The sequence below is a fragment of the Bubalus kerabau genome, chromosome 1 (assembly GCF_029407905.1).
Source record: "Bubalus kerabau isolate K-KA32 ecotype Philippines breed swamp buffalo chromosome 1, PCC_UOA_SB_1v2, whole genome shotgun sequence".
Lineage (NCBI taxonomy): Eukaryota > Metazoa > Chordata > Mammalia > Artiodactyla > Bovidae > Bubalus > Bubalus kerabau.
In genome coordinates this window covers 85,852,905-85,868,075 of record NC_073624.1, presented here as the reverse complement: position 1 = coordinate 85,868,075, position 15,171 = coordinate 85,852,905, and the positions used below count along the sequence as shown (strand labels likewise).

Genomic DNA, 15,171 nt, shown 5'->3' with positions numbered 1-15,171 from the left:
ACTTAGGTTGCTTCCATATATATCTTTTATATTGTAAATAATGCTGCTATGAACACTGGGTTTCCCTGGTGGCTCAGATTGTAAAGGATCTGCCTGCAGTGTGGGAGACCTCGGTTTGATCCCTGGGTTGGGAAGATCCCCTGGAGCAGGGCATGGCAACTCGCTCCAGGATTCTTGCCTGGAGAATCCCCAAGGACAGAGGAGCCTGGCAGGCTGCACTCCATGGGCTTGTAAAGAGTCTGACATGACTGAGCGACTAAGCATGCACATGAACACTGGGGTATATGTAACCTTTGAATCCATGTTTTTGCTTTCTTCAGATACATACCCAGGAGTGGGATTAATGGATCATATGCTAATTTTCTTTTTAGGTTTGTTTTTTGTTTTTTGTTTTTTTTTTTGAGGAACTGTTTACTATAGTAGCTGCACTGATTTACATTCCCACCCACGGTGTAATAGAGTTCCCTTTTCTCCTTATCTTCACCATGTGTTATATTTTCCTTACATCTTCATTTAGAGCAAGAAGTCTTCAATCAATTAAAACTGGAAAATCTTAAAACTTCAAGAACTGTGCAGCATAACACTGAGGCCTGTGGCTTATTAACTACCCCACCCCCCAAAAAACAAGCCAAATGAAAACAAAAGGCACTTTTCCTATCCCTGAAAGACAGTGTGTACAACTCGTTGTATTTCAAAGGAGAATGGGGTGAAAATCATTGAGCAACTTCTCTTCAGATTACTTGAAAGAGAGAACTTGCTCCACTCTATGACTGGTTAAATTATACAGGTGTCTACTAGAATGAACTTCAGTTAATCAGAACTGAAATGTCTGGCCTCTTTACATGGTGCTGTTACCCTACCTTTAGATCCCTATCTTCTTACATATAGTCTGGCTTCCTTTAATAATAATTTTAAGAATAAGCTTAACCAATACTTACTAGTTGTTCTTAACTGAGAAGTCTCAAGTTTTAAAGAATACAGTTCTCCAGAACCACTTCAAGGCAAAATATTGAAATGAGCAGGATTTTCTTCAATAACAATGTTCCCTTTTTACCACTGATCAAGAGGCTTGTGTCCTTTGCTTTGGTAAGCCAGGATCTTACCTGGTGGCTCAGATTGTAAAGGATCTGCCTACAAGGGTCTTACCCACCCAGGATCTCCAATTCAGCCCTAACAACCAGACAGGGCAATAGCCTTTACATTTGATCTTTCTCACAATAACATGCAACAATAAAAGCCTGATTTATTGAAGGCTTATTGTGCACCACACCCATTTCATGTATTAAAATGTTAAAATCTATGCAACAGGCCTGTGAGATAGATAGCTGCTGTTAGTTTCACTTCCAAGTTTACCTTTGAGGAAAGAGACTCACAGAGACTGAGCAGTTCATACAGGATCTCATGACTAGTCCAAGTGGTGGAGTAAGGATCAGAAACCAGTCAACAGATCTCATCATCCCACATTTCAATCTCTCATCTTATACTTCCTCCTGTGTACCTCAAAAGGGATATGGGTTTTTACAGTTAGAGATCTGGAATGGGGACTATTGGTGTTGAATCTGGTTCCACTACAACCCTAGCCACACCCTGAGCAAATTGCTACTATAAAATTACAATAAGAATCCCTAGGGCTTCTTTTCTTCATCATTAGGTTACTGTTATCCTTATTCTCTAGTCTCTTTCCATCCCAGTTGCTACCTACCACACAGACCTATTGGGAGTTTTAAATGCCTTAATATGTATAAGACACCTATACAATACCAGTTACATAATGGGTGCTCAATAAAGGCCATTCTTACTTCCGATCAAACTTTATTGTGCTATGAAAACCTTCTTTCAGGTCAAAGTCTATTGGTCCAGTACACAAATGATGATTGCTTACTCATAGAAATTAATCATTTCTCTAGTGTTGGCCAGCAGTGTTTGAAAATGGTATAGACACAAGCCCCAGAAAGAAGCCAAGATGGCAGGGCTATGTATCTCCCATTAGCCCATCCATATTTTAACCAAACGACTCCATTTCTTTTCTTTATAGGCAGCAAACTGACCCCAGTTTCAGACAATGTCTGGGCAATGATAGAAATAGAGGAAATAGGAAACTCTCAAATGAAAACTCTCCAATCATCTGCCTACTCCACCTCCTCAAGCAGAGTCAACCCTGCCGATAGACAGGCTTAAAATGTGTCTTGTTTACATATAATGTCTTTGTAAAATCCAACCGAGTGCAGAAATTAGAAGTAACCACATGAGATTATGTTTTACTGTTTACCTCATCCCATTAGACTAATAATAGAGCTATACTCCATTTGAAAAAAAAAAGAAAAAGACAAGCTCAATATACATTTCGAAATTTGGTGAAAACTTTTTATCACACCAAATGATCCTCTCTAAATGGACCTTTGAAACCAAAAGGAAACTATAGGAGGAAGCCTCTGTAATCCATACCAAGTGTACCAGGAAACCTTTTCATCAATGATTTGATGAACTCCAAGCAAAACTATTTTTAACTTCCAATAGGTCAGTCAGAATGATATTAATTGCACACTCCAAACATAAACAGCACAATTTCCTTGTTGCCAAAGAGGCAAGAATAGAAGTTTGAAGCTGATCCATAATTTTCTTCTGGTATTTAAAGGCCAGTGACTCTATTGCCAGGATTCTTCTCAGCAATCCTAACTGTGAATGTCTATCCCCATGGTATGCAGCGTACTCTGATGTATTTTAGTTAGTCTGCATGTCCTGAATTTTGCTTGGGGAAAGATGATCGTCACATGTCTACTGCTTGGACCATTAGAGCCTTTGCTGTGGGATCCTGGTTCTGCCCAGATAGTGGCAATGTGATATTAAGCCAATTACTGAACGTCTCTATACATTAGTAGTACTTGCCTTATAGGCTGTTAGAGGGATTAACTAATGTGTCTTACACTTTTAACATTTGGCCTGGTTCATATGAAGTTCTCCATAAATGATCTTCTTATTATCATAATTATTTATCTCCTCCCTGCCCTGCTTATATTTCCATGGAGTTTCTTTTACCAAATGACTGATTCACCTAGCCCCCACTTGAGCCTATAAAGGGCTTGGCAGAGGGATTTTTCTGTACAGGTTTTAAAACAAGAGTCATGCAAGCAAAGCGTAGACTAGCAGTCATAGGAAGAGTGGAGCTGTCAGCTGCTTAGTGGCCAGCATTTGCCCTGTCTCATGCCCATCCTGAAGAATCTGCATAAATGCAGCAGTGCCTTCAAAGGGCCATTTCTGCTACGATGACAGAGAGGGTCAATTGTTTCACTGCCCACCCACTTTAGTTCTTTTTACTGCCTCTTCTTGATCTCTCCCCTCTGCCTCACACCCACTCTTACATATACAGAGGCCCTAAGAACTGACCAGCCCTTCACTTCTAGGAAGCAGCTCTTGACGGAGGTTGGGGATGACTTCATCCACAGGAATGTGACTGCTGGTTTTAAATGGCAAATTTGCCTTTGGGAAGTTTTGAGCTGACCTTCACTTTCTTCCTGCTTCATTTCTCCTAAAACAAATGGCTTTTTTTTTTTTTTTTTCTTATTCAGACTGTTTCTAGTAGATCCACTTAGACAGGTTTAATAGACAGCCCAAAGGGGAGAGGCTAGATTTGAGGGACTTCAAAACTCTTGATTAGAAGCTTCAGCTACATGCAACAAATTCTGATAAATTCTCTTTTCTTTTTTATTCTGTTAAAATATTTTCTAATTTTCCTTGTTATAGCTTCTAGATACACCTATCATTTTAGAGTGGATATTTAATTTCCAAATACATGTTTTTTTTAAGTATCCTTGATATTAATTTCTCATTTTGATACTAATTTCTCATTAAATGCTTTCTTCCCTGCAATCACCCTCTGTGTTTTTTCAGCCTTCTAACTTTACTGAGGCTTTCAATAGTTAAGTTAAAGATATCTCTTGGTAAGTGTCACATTGCACTTGAAAATATGTGGGTTATTTTCAGATATCTTTTGATATTGATTTCTAACATAATTCCACAGTGATAAGAGAACAGTTTCTGTTTGATTTCAATACCTTTAGAGCATGAAATTTTTGAACATCTAGAGATGTTCCAATGTCTCCTGGTTTACAGTCTGTGGGAACTGGAACAGAATTTGTATCCTACTCTTGTGTGAAAATTGTATAAATCTTAACTATGTCAAATTGGTTCATAGTGCTTTCCAGATCTACTATATCCTTCTACTTCTCCAAATATTCATTCTGTTAATTTTTGAGAGTTTGATATTGAAATTCCAACTAAAAATCTTAATTTATCTACTTAAAAATAATGGTACCATATAGTGGAATATATGTGACTATGTTCTGTATTTTCCAAGTCTCCTGTAAATGTGTTATCATAATTTAAAAAAACACAAAAGAAAGAGAAAAAAAATGAGGAAAAAAACCCTCTTGATTTCATGTAAAGTACCAAATACACCACCCAATCTATAAATCTATCCAAAGCAATTAGTCCATTAAAGCACTGCAAGGTGCTGAGGTTTCAAAGATAAACACAGCACGTCTGTCTCCGCAGGAAACTCATGATGTAAATAAGCAGACAAGAGATGGATTAAAATCACCATAAATACTAATGAAAGGTGATATGTGATGAAGGCCAAATGCGTTCAACTTGACCATAAGGTCTATACAAATTTGAAATAGAGAAAAAAGCCATCCTTACTAATTGCTGTATCACACCAGATGGAAGAAGATGTTTGAAGCAAACACTGAAGGATAAAGAGAATTTAGATAAGCAGAAAAGGGAGAAAGAAGAAATGCCAGGCAAAGGGGAATATACAGAAACAATGCTCATTACTCATAAGGTTTTCAGTCAGTACACACTGAAGCAGGGGAGAAAGAGAGAAAAGAGAGAAAGCAGGAGGATAGAAAGTGGGAAGAAGGGATATGGAGAAGAAGCTGGAAGAATCTGGAATAGTATGGCCCATTCACAGGAATTATTCCCTTTATTTTCAACAAAGCCAGTTTGTTGAAAAAGGACTTTTCAGTTCCAGTTATTTTAGCGCTAAGAGCCTCAGGGCAGGAAGATAGGATATGGGAAGAGTAAAACAAAAGATAAGAGAAATAATTAGCAGCAGGAATTTTTAAAATTAAGAAATGAAAATGATTTACTTCTGTATTTGAAGTAAATACAGAATGTAGCCATGAAATGAAAAACAGTAGCTTAACTCTGCCCATAGACTAGAAGGGCTGTTCTCCCTGCCTCCTTTAAGGGTTAAGGGGAGACATCCCCCCCGACCCTCGACTGTCTGAACTTTTGGAAAAATAAGGAGGGGCTTTGCAAGCCTTTTTTTCAGTGCCTAGGTCCTCTCTTCCATGATAGCTGCTCAGCCCAGAGGCCTGCCTGGCCCACTCCTCCGAGTTTTAGGATATCATTAAAAAGATAAGTCTGTGCAAATAATGACAGGTAAAAGTGTCACTATTTAAGGATGACATAATATTCCATATAGAGAACCCTAAAATCTCCACCCAGAAACTATTAGAGTCAGTGAATTCAGTAAGGTTGCAGGATACAAGATTAATATTTAGTAATCTGTTGAATTTCTGTATGTGTGTATGTGCTCAGTCACTTCAGTCATGTCTGACTCTTTGCGACCATTTGGACTGTAGCCCACCATGTTCCTCTGTCCATAGGATTTCCCAGGCAGAAATAGTGGAGTGGGTTGCCATTTCCTTCTCCAGGGGAATCTTCCCAACCCAGGGATTGAACTCGTGTCTCTTATGTCCCCTGCATTGGCATCTGGGTTCTTTACCACTAGTGCCACCTGGGAAGCCTGAATTCCTGTATACCAATAATGTAATATCAGAATGAGAAATTTTTTTTTTAATTTTTTTTAAAAATCACATCAAAAAGAATAAAATATCTAGGAATAAACCAAGGAGGTGAAAGATCTATACTCTGAAAATGATAAAACACTGATGAAGGATATTGACAATGATATACAAAATGGAAGATAACCTATGCTATTGGATTGGAAGAATTAATATTGCTAAAATGGCCATATTTCCCAAAGCAATCCACAAATTTAATGCAATCCCTATCAAAATATCCATGACATCTTTCATAGACTATAATAAACAATCCTAAAATTCACATGGATAAGAATATATGGTATGCATACACAATGGGATTTTAGCCATAAAAAGAATGAAATTATGCCATCTGCAGCAATGTGGATGGAGATGCAGATTCCATCACTGGGTCAGGAAGATCCCCTGGAGTAGGAAATGGCAACCCATTCCAATATTCTTGCCTGGAAAAATCCCATGGACAGAGGAGTCTGGTGGGCTATAGTCCATATGGTTGCAAAGAGGTGGACATCACTGAGCAACTGAGCATGCACATCCCTTACATGGGCCTGTACACTGTAGAAGAGAATGCTGAAGCCTTATGAGGTTAGACTTTAAGATAATACTATACTCAGGGAAATAGGTTGGACAGGGAAAGACAAAAACTGTATGATATAACATATGTGGATTAAAAAATACAAATAAATGTATATGCAAAATGGAAATAGACTCACAGACATGGAAGACAAACTTGTGGTTACCAAAGAGAAGAGGGGAGGAGAAAGGACAAATTAGGAGTATGGGGTTAACATACAAACTACTATACATAAAACATAAGCAACAAGGACATATTTTATAGCACAGGGAATTATAATCATTATCTTGTAATAACCTAAATGGAGTATAATCTGCAAAAATACTGTATCACTATGCTGTGCACATTAAACTAATATAATATTGTAAATCAACTATATTTCAATAAAAGTAATTAACTTTTTTAAAAAGGATAAGTCTCACAGAAAGCATTATCTTCACTTAGTGAATTAGGTATTATGATACTTAACTTCAAAATATTATAGACTAATTTATATGGTACAATCCACATCCTTCTATCTACAAGTAAGCAAATCATCTCCTGTCTTCATTGTATTTGTTTCTTAGGCTGCTGTGACAAATTACCACAAATGATGGTTTAAAACAACAGATACTTATTTTCTCATAGTTCTAGGGTCCAGAACTCTGAAGTCAAGGTGTCATCTTGACTTCAGGGTCTTCTCTCTCGAGACTCTAGCAGAGAATGTTTTCTTACCTTAAACTTCTAGTGGTTCCCGGTGTCCCTCAGCTTGTCAGCTCTATTACTCCGATCTCTGCCTCCATCTTCATGGCATCTTCTCTTCTGTGTCTTTGTGTCCAAATCTTCCTCTCTTTTCTCTTATAAAGATACAGTCATTGGATCTTTATAAGTGAAATCTAAAAAGAAATGATACAAAATGAACTTATTTACAAAACAGATACAGACTCACAGGGTTGGAGAATGAACTTATGGTTGCCGCAGGGAGAGATAGGGCATCAACGTGTATATATGTTTTCCATGAAATGGATAACCAACGGGGTCCTACTGAATAGCACATGAAACTCTACTCAATGTTATGTGGCAGCCCAGATGGGAGGAGGGTTTGGGGGAGAATGCATACATGTGTGTATGTATGTATATATATATATATATATATATATATATATGTGTATATATATATATATATATAGCTGAGACCCTTTGCTATTCACCTGAAACTATTACAACATTGTTAATCAGCTATACTCCAATATAAGATGAAAAGCTTTTTAAAATATAAATAAATAAATCAGATACAGTCATTGGATTTAGGACCTGCCCCAAATCCAGCATGATTTCATTTCAAGATCCTTAACTAATTACAACTATAAATACCTTAGTTTCAAATATAATCACTTCTGAGTTACCAAGTGAATCTGAATTTTGGAGGAATTCAATCTATTATGTTTGTATTCACAAATAAGCAAGTATCCCCTGTCCAAATGGTTTTCCTTGCAGTACTGGGTTATTCCTCCAATACAGAGTAAAAATACATGGGAGAAGTCATTTACTTAATGATAAAGTGTTTTTTGTAAATATCCCTCTGAATAATGTTATCCAATCTCTCACATTATGACTCCAGCATTGTACACCCCTGGGTCTTTTTTGCTTCTATTTGGAGAGGTATATTATGCCTCTAAATGCCAAAGTGCTGAATGTTATTTAAGTTTCCATTCCAAAATGTAAAACCATCATTTTCAGGAAATTCTACTGTGTCAGATACTTCTCTTGATGTGGTGGTGAAAAAAAACAAAGCTTATGCTCTCATATAGCTTGTTTCAGTGAGTGTATAGGTGATAAACACAAAAGGCATAATGGTAAAACTTCAGGCAGTGAGAAATGCGATTAAGAAAAGTAGGTAGAGGTGGGAGGGCCAAATTAGGGGCATGGGATTAAGAGATACAAACTACTATATATAAAATAGATAAGCAACAAGAAGATACTGCATAGCACAGGGAATTAGAGCCATTATCTTGGTAATAACTTTTAATGGAGTATAATCTGTAAACATACTGAATCACAGTGCTGTACATCAGAAACTAATACAATATTGTAAGTCCACTACACTTCAATGGAAAAAAAAAGAAAAACAGGCAGAATCAGAGCATAGAGAAAGATATGGAAATTTTGGAAAGGGTGGCCAGGGCAGATTTCTCTTGAGGGATATTTGTGCAGAATAATTAAGGTAGGTCCTTGCTGCCACCACCTTCTGTCTATTTCCTTCATTGCATTTTTGCTAGAGGTGCTAAGTAATCCACATACTACATTAAACATAATATTCCTGCAACATAGCAACAGTTCTTCATGTCAAAGGGGTTTTCTGTGTTGCCAACCTAGCACAGATCGATACATCTGTGGTGTACATATTTGCAATCACTGCACTGTTCCAGGCACTTTTCTACATGTAGGCAGAAACAGAAAATACACAGCAAAACTCCCCTGTATCATGTAACTCCCCTAGAATGATGGGAACTTGCCTTCTAGCATTTGACACAGAAACAGAAACCTGGGGTTTGATCTCCAGCTCTCCTACATCCTTCTTACCCTTAGAAAGCCATTATATAGTCCTAAGCCTCAGTTTCCAAGTCTGTAATATAAGGAAATTGCACTAGACAATCTCTGAATGCCCTCCCGACTCTAGCACTGCACTGTTTTAGAGGAGGTGGCAACCTGATTTACTACACCATAGTTAAAAATGATTCCAATTCAGGCAGCCATCAATATCCCTGGAATCCTAGATCCTAGGGCGATCCCTAGCAGGGATCCTAGATCCTGGGATCTGTAGTTAGGTGGGTGGTATGATTGTGGGAAGAAGATGACAATATCTATTTTGAAGCAGAGTTCCCAGTTGGCAACTGGTTAGATGGGGAGCAGATTTAGCCTCATGGAGTTATGGAGCTGCCAAAAACTAGACAGAGAATTCAGTGGCTTCAAGAAAAGATTGAGTTAATACATATGAAACACTTAGAATAGTGCTTGGCACAGAGTAAACCTCAATAAATAAAGTTATTATTATTGGCTTGTCCCAGAAGAACTAGGTTACACTTAGAAAGCCACAGGAGGGTAGTTGAGCAGACATGGCAAAGAGCTGGATAGGAAAGCAGCTGATTGGTGGGCATGCTGTTGCCCACCATACACAAACCCTTGCATCCTGAATGCTAGTCCCTACCCACCAAAGGTACAAATGCAGATTTCTAGCTTGGGCAACTATGTTGATGATGATGCATTTTAATGAAATAAAAAAATAAATCTGCATGCAAGCTTTAGAAAAATAATACATTTGGATTCAGACAATAAGCTTGAGATATCCAGGTAAAGACGATGGAGGTTTCCAGCAGGCAGTTGTGTATGCAGACCTATAACTTAGGCAAGAAACCCAGACTGAAATAACAGATGTGCCAGCCAACAGTATCCATTATGAGTCAGTGTTTCTAAAGTGTGGTCTCCAGACCATCTGTGTTACAGTAAACTAATGTGGGTGTTAAGAGCAAATTCCAGAACCCACCTACTGAATCAGAATCTCCTGCAGTGTGTTTAGTAATTTTAATAAGCTCCTGAGTGATTCTTATGTACAATTTAAGTTGGAGAAACATAGGTAGAGGGAATTATTGAAGTTATGGCTCTGTTGGTGAAGTCACGTAAGAGAATGCAGGAGAAAAGGCAGCCAGGGAAGCCTTGTTGATACAGCCTTGCAGCACCTGGAATTCTATCACTTCATGCCACCTATTTTTTTAATTTAAATTTATTTATTTTAATTAGAGGCTAATTACTTTACAATATTGTATCAGTTTTGCCTTACATCATGTATCCGCCACGGGTGTACACGTGCTCCCAATCCCGAACCCCCCTCCCACATCCCCATGCCACCTATTAAGTGAGTAGGGCTCAACCTCAACTTCACATTAGGGTAATCTGATGCTTGGGACTCATCCCAGACCAATGAAATCCATCTATCAGAGGGAATGTGGCAGGTCCTTTCCCTCCAGAGTCCCAAATAGTTGCCCTATATCAAAGCTTGCAAACTGGTGAACAATTAGGCCTGTTAAATTATTTTCTTTGACCTCACAATACTCTAAAACTCTAACTTGGGGTGCAGCAACTAGGACCCTGTGCTTCCAACAGCATAGGGCACAGATTCATCCCTGGTTAGGAAACTAAGATCCCGCATGCCACGTAACGAGGTAAACAAAACAAAACAAAAAATTCTAACTTAGTTGCAAATAGTTAAAAACAAATAGATTTCACATTAAAAAAAATGAATGCCTAGCTTCTCAGAAAACTTAAAGAACTGGCCTTGCTGTGCCTATATTCTTAAATGGCAAAACAGCTGCTCCAAAATGGCCTTCTCTAGTCATTTGAGTTACCTGCCTGGACCCCTGACCTCTGAAGGCATTTGAGTCCTATAATATACTCTATCGAGGGGCTTTATCATCTCGGTTTTCCCCACCCTCTGCATACCAGTCCCCTCGAATCCTAAGTACCTCTTGTCACTGACCCCAGTCCCCCTGAGCATGGCACAGAGACAGGAAAATCACATAAAACAGGCCCTACCTCACCTTCTGGTTTTACCTTCAGATTCACAGGCCACTTCCTGGAGCTGGAGCCACCAACATCTCAGGTCACATGGAGAGAACTGGGGCAGCTGTCCTGGGAGCAGCACTCACCTCAGGCCAAGGTGAAGTCTGACACCAACACTGATACCACTGCCTTCTACAGGCAAGGCCAGGCTCCTTGCTGCCACGAATCAGAGACACCTGGGTTCCCCGGAATGAACCCTCACCTCAGTAAATCACTCTTCTTTGGGATGGAGCCGCGCTGGTTTCGTTATCCAGAAAGCTTCCTTAGGTGCCTGGAAGCCTAGATTCAGTAAGAGAAATTTGAGAAGCGTGGCCCGCTCTGTGATAACGAACTTCCTTAAATCTCTTGTTTCCCGTATATCCACAAATACCATCTAACGCATTAGTCATTATTTTTGAAAGTAGCAATACTGGACATCTGCATATAATTTTTAGTGTTTTAGTGCTGTGAGGATATATATATTAATATAAGTAATTTGTCACTTAAAACTGCTAAGCTGGCACAAAGTGTTTTCTATCTGCAATAACGGAAAAACTTGAAAATTAGCATGTAAGCTGATGTGGAAAGTGTTTTAACGAATTTGTCATCAGTACACAAAAAATAAATTTTGTTTTAAATATTTATTTTAAAAAATAAAACTTATTCATACAATTTTGTTTGAGATGGTTTTCTGCCTTACTCAAAACAGTGTTTTTGACCATCTCATCTCCTAGTTTGAGTAAATAGGTATTATGAAGAAAAGATTAGTAGAGTTTTTGGAGTTATTAATAGATATACAGGCCTGAGTTCAAATCTTATTTTTGCTATATACTTTATCTAAAACAGATAATCTTGTCTAAAATATTTAGCTAATAATATGTAAGTTACAGAACACAGTGAATTAAACAAAACAGTAAAATATCTGGCATATTCTGGTACATCTATTATCTTCTTTTTAAGTTTCATTTCCAGGGATAACAGGTCTCATGAAAGGCCTCACATGTTCACAATATAATTCCTATATGAATATCTCACCAAAATTTTAGTGGAAAAGTTCATCAATGCCTTTAAGTCCATGACTTTCACTCTAATACATTTTATGGGTTCAATTGTATAATAGGCCTAATATTGTTATAATTACCACTATTGAATAGAATTCTCTGTACATAAAATGACTGTCAAATTTCAATGGATCACCACTTCAAACAATATTTTAATTCACTCTTCTAGCAAGCATTTACTGTGTACTGTAGAAACAACTAAGATAGCATTATCTTACATAAGATGTATTATATAAGAAGCTTATCTTTTAAAGAAAAAGACCAGTATTATTATCATTCTATTACAACATAGAACCTGAGGAATAAGTAGTCTATGAACCACTAGCTTTGCCTAGAGACATAGGACTCACAGAAGTAGTAACAGGTGATATTACAAGATTACTATGCAAAGAATTTAGCATTACAAATAGAGAATATTTTAATAATATGTTACTTGTACATTATTTTATATTAATTTGTTTTCTTTTCTATGAACCTACAGGTTGCTTTGTGTATGAATGCCTTGTCCCTAAATAGATTTACTGCATTTGAGAGAGGTAAATCCAGGGAACTTATAAAAAAGATTCTATTTCCAAAATATCATACCATATAACTTTTTCATAAAATATTTGTTAAATATAATAAAAATGTTACAGTGCTCTTTAAACCTTTAAGAATTTTATAAATATTAATTATAGCTATTTTTAAAATTATTAAAGTCCATTTATCATGTAACTGACTTATGTTACAATATTATCACTACTGAACAAGCAATAATCATGAATTTACCCAAATCTACAAAACCAAAGTTTTTGTTACTTCATATGAATTTCTCTGTAGGACTTAATAGCAAGAAAAGAAAAATCTTGTTTTAATGTGGGTGTGGGTGATTATCTGGGTTCACACAACCCAGATAGCTATGTGGCTACCTTTCCACAGCTGGCCTCTCATAGAAGTCAACTCACATTTGTCCCTTAGTAAAGATACACATGGGGCTTCCCTGGTAGCTCAGTGGTAAAGAATCTGCCTACCAAAGCAGGAGACACAGGTTCAATTCCTGGCTTGAGAAGATCCTCTGGAGGAAGCAATGGCAACCCACTCCAGTATTTTTGGCTGTGAAATCCCACGGATAAAGGAGGCTAGCAGGTTACAGTCTATGGGGTCTCAAAAGAGTTGAACATAACTTAGTGACTAAACAACAACCAAGATACACATAAGCACATGGGCTGAATCTTGTGTGCTCAGAGAGAAGTCTTGAATTATTGAGTATCAGTTCCATATCCACAAATGCCCAGGTCTCTTAAAGTTTATGGAACTTTATGAGGCTCATCATCTTTTACTTCTTTGTAGTTGTTCCCATGAAAGAGACAAACAGAATCATGCTAAGCCCACACCCACATGGGGGCACCCACAGCTAGTTCACCCACCATGGTCTTCTTCTATACCCTTATGGCTGACATTTAAGAAATACACAAAATAAATTACTAGAAAAATATATCTTCCTTGAGGAGGTCCAAATTCCTGTCCTTCCCCACTAGTGAAACACCGTGATTTAATAATTCAGTAGTTTTGCAAATAATCACATTTGAAGTATGACAAAGGAGAATTAAAAGGGGAGTCAGGGGACTTTCCTGGTGATGCAGGGGGTCCGGGTTCAATCCCGGATCAGAGAACTAGATCCCACATACCACAATAAAATATCCCACATGTAGCAACTAAGACCCAGTGCAGCCAAATAAATAAAATAAACCAAAAAAAAATTTTTTTTAAGATACATCCCTTTAGGAGAATGGCATTGAAACATGTGTAATATCATACATGAAAGGAATCACCACTCCAGGTTTGATGCATGATACAGGATGCCTGGGGCTGGTGCACTGGGACGACCCAGAGGGATGGTATGGGGAGGGAGGAGGGAGGAGGGTTCGGGGTGGGAACACATGTATACCTGTGGTGGATTCATGTTGATGTATGGCAAAACCAATACAATATTGTAAAGTAATTAGCCTCCAATTAAAATAAATAAATTTATATTTCAAAAAATTTAAAAAAAAGAAAGGAAGGGAGCCAATAAAGGTGGGTTTAGTCAGCTCTGCCAATGCAGATACTGCCAATCTGTATCACCATAGATAAATTTATAAATCTCTGTGCCTTAGGGCCTCAGGGCACCCAGGTTTGGAATTTCATGTACTTACATGTATTTTTACTAACATACATACACAAGATTTCTTCATTTGAACAATAGGGGTATTGGACACACAGACAATTGAGCTTACTTAGTCTGTAGATTCTATAGTTATAAATAATTTATACCAAGTGGTAATAAATGCAAATTTTATTTATTTTGTTTTTCAAAACATCTCATAGATAGACAGGTTTGGTAAAGATTTAAATCATTTATTTGTCACTCTGTATTTTTGAGGTTAATTTGTCTTATATTTATGGGAGAGCAGTGTTCTTCCTCCCAATGATTTTTTATTATGAGGACAATAACATGGGCAAGATGCATGAAATTGCATATCTGCAAAATAAAGAATGCTTGTTTCTTATTTTTCTAAAGCAATGCACTGATTCTACATGGATTCCTTTAATTACATGCTCGTAAGAACTAGAGAGCTGGAATATCTGAAAAATATGCAATGGATAAACATAGGCTTTTTCTTCTTTTTCTAATTTTATCTTACCATACTTATGCAACTGCCTTTATCTGGGAAATATAAGCTTAGATCACTTCCATATAGAAAAGGATAACAAGATGATTAGAATGACAATACCACTCTTTCTAGAAGTCCCCATCAGCCTAAAGAGTTATGTGCTGTAACGATGCATATTTCAATTTAACCACCTAGTCACAACTAGGATAATAGAGAAAATCAATGCTGTTGGATTAAATATGCCTTCTGAAATATCATTAGGGGAAATGCAACACTATTCCAAGAAACAAGATAGGGAAGTTCGTCTTACAGTGGAGTCTGCCACCAATCAAGCTTTAGAATTGAAAATCAGAAAAACCTGCATGCAGTAGATAGAGACTCAGAGACAGGTAGAGGCCCGTATTCTTTTTGTCCTTCACTAAAATTAAGAAAAAGAAAAAAAAACAAGTAAAAGCATGGCATAGACTGTGTCTACACCACTT

The 15,171-nt window shown here is 37.5% G+C and overlaps 2 protein-coding genes across 10 annotated transcripts in view; one reads left to right on the top strand and one right to left on the bottom strand.

Annotated features, from left to right (window-relative positions):
- Positions 1-11,208, bottom strand: part of TMEM117 (transmembrane protein 117) — a 625,554-nt gene extending 614,346 nt beyond the window's left edge. For 5 of the 8 annotated variants that reach the window (XM_055581359.1, XM_055581418.1, XM_055581437.1 and 2 more), the window contains exons 1-2: positions 10,995-11,208; positions 7,135-7,295 (exon numbers count right to left, since the gene is read on the bottom strand). The gene's annotated coding sequence lies outside the window, so the exon portion shown is untranslated. Of the gene's footprint in view, positions 1-1,353; positions 1,491-7,134; positions 7,296-10,994 lie in introns of all 8 variants that reach the window. The other 3 variants (XM_055581373.1, XM_055581380.1, XM_055581365.1) reach the window with 3 other exon arrangements.
- The window catches only part of TWF1 (twinfilin actin binding protein 1), a 47,791-nt gene that overhangs the window by 572 nt on the left and 32,048 nt on the right, over positions 1-15,171 (top strand). The window lies entirely within an intron of this gene.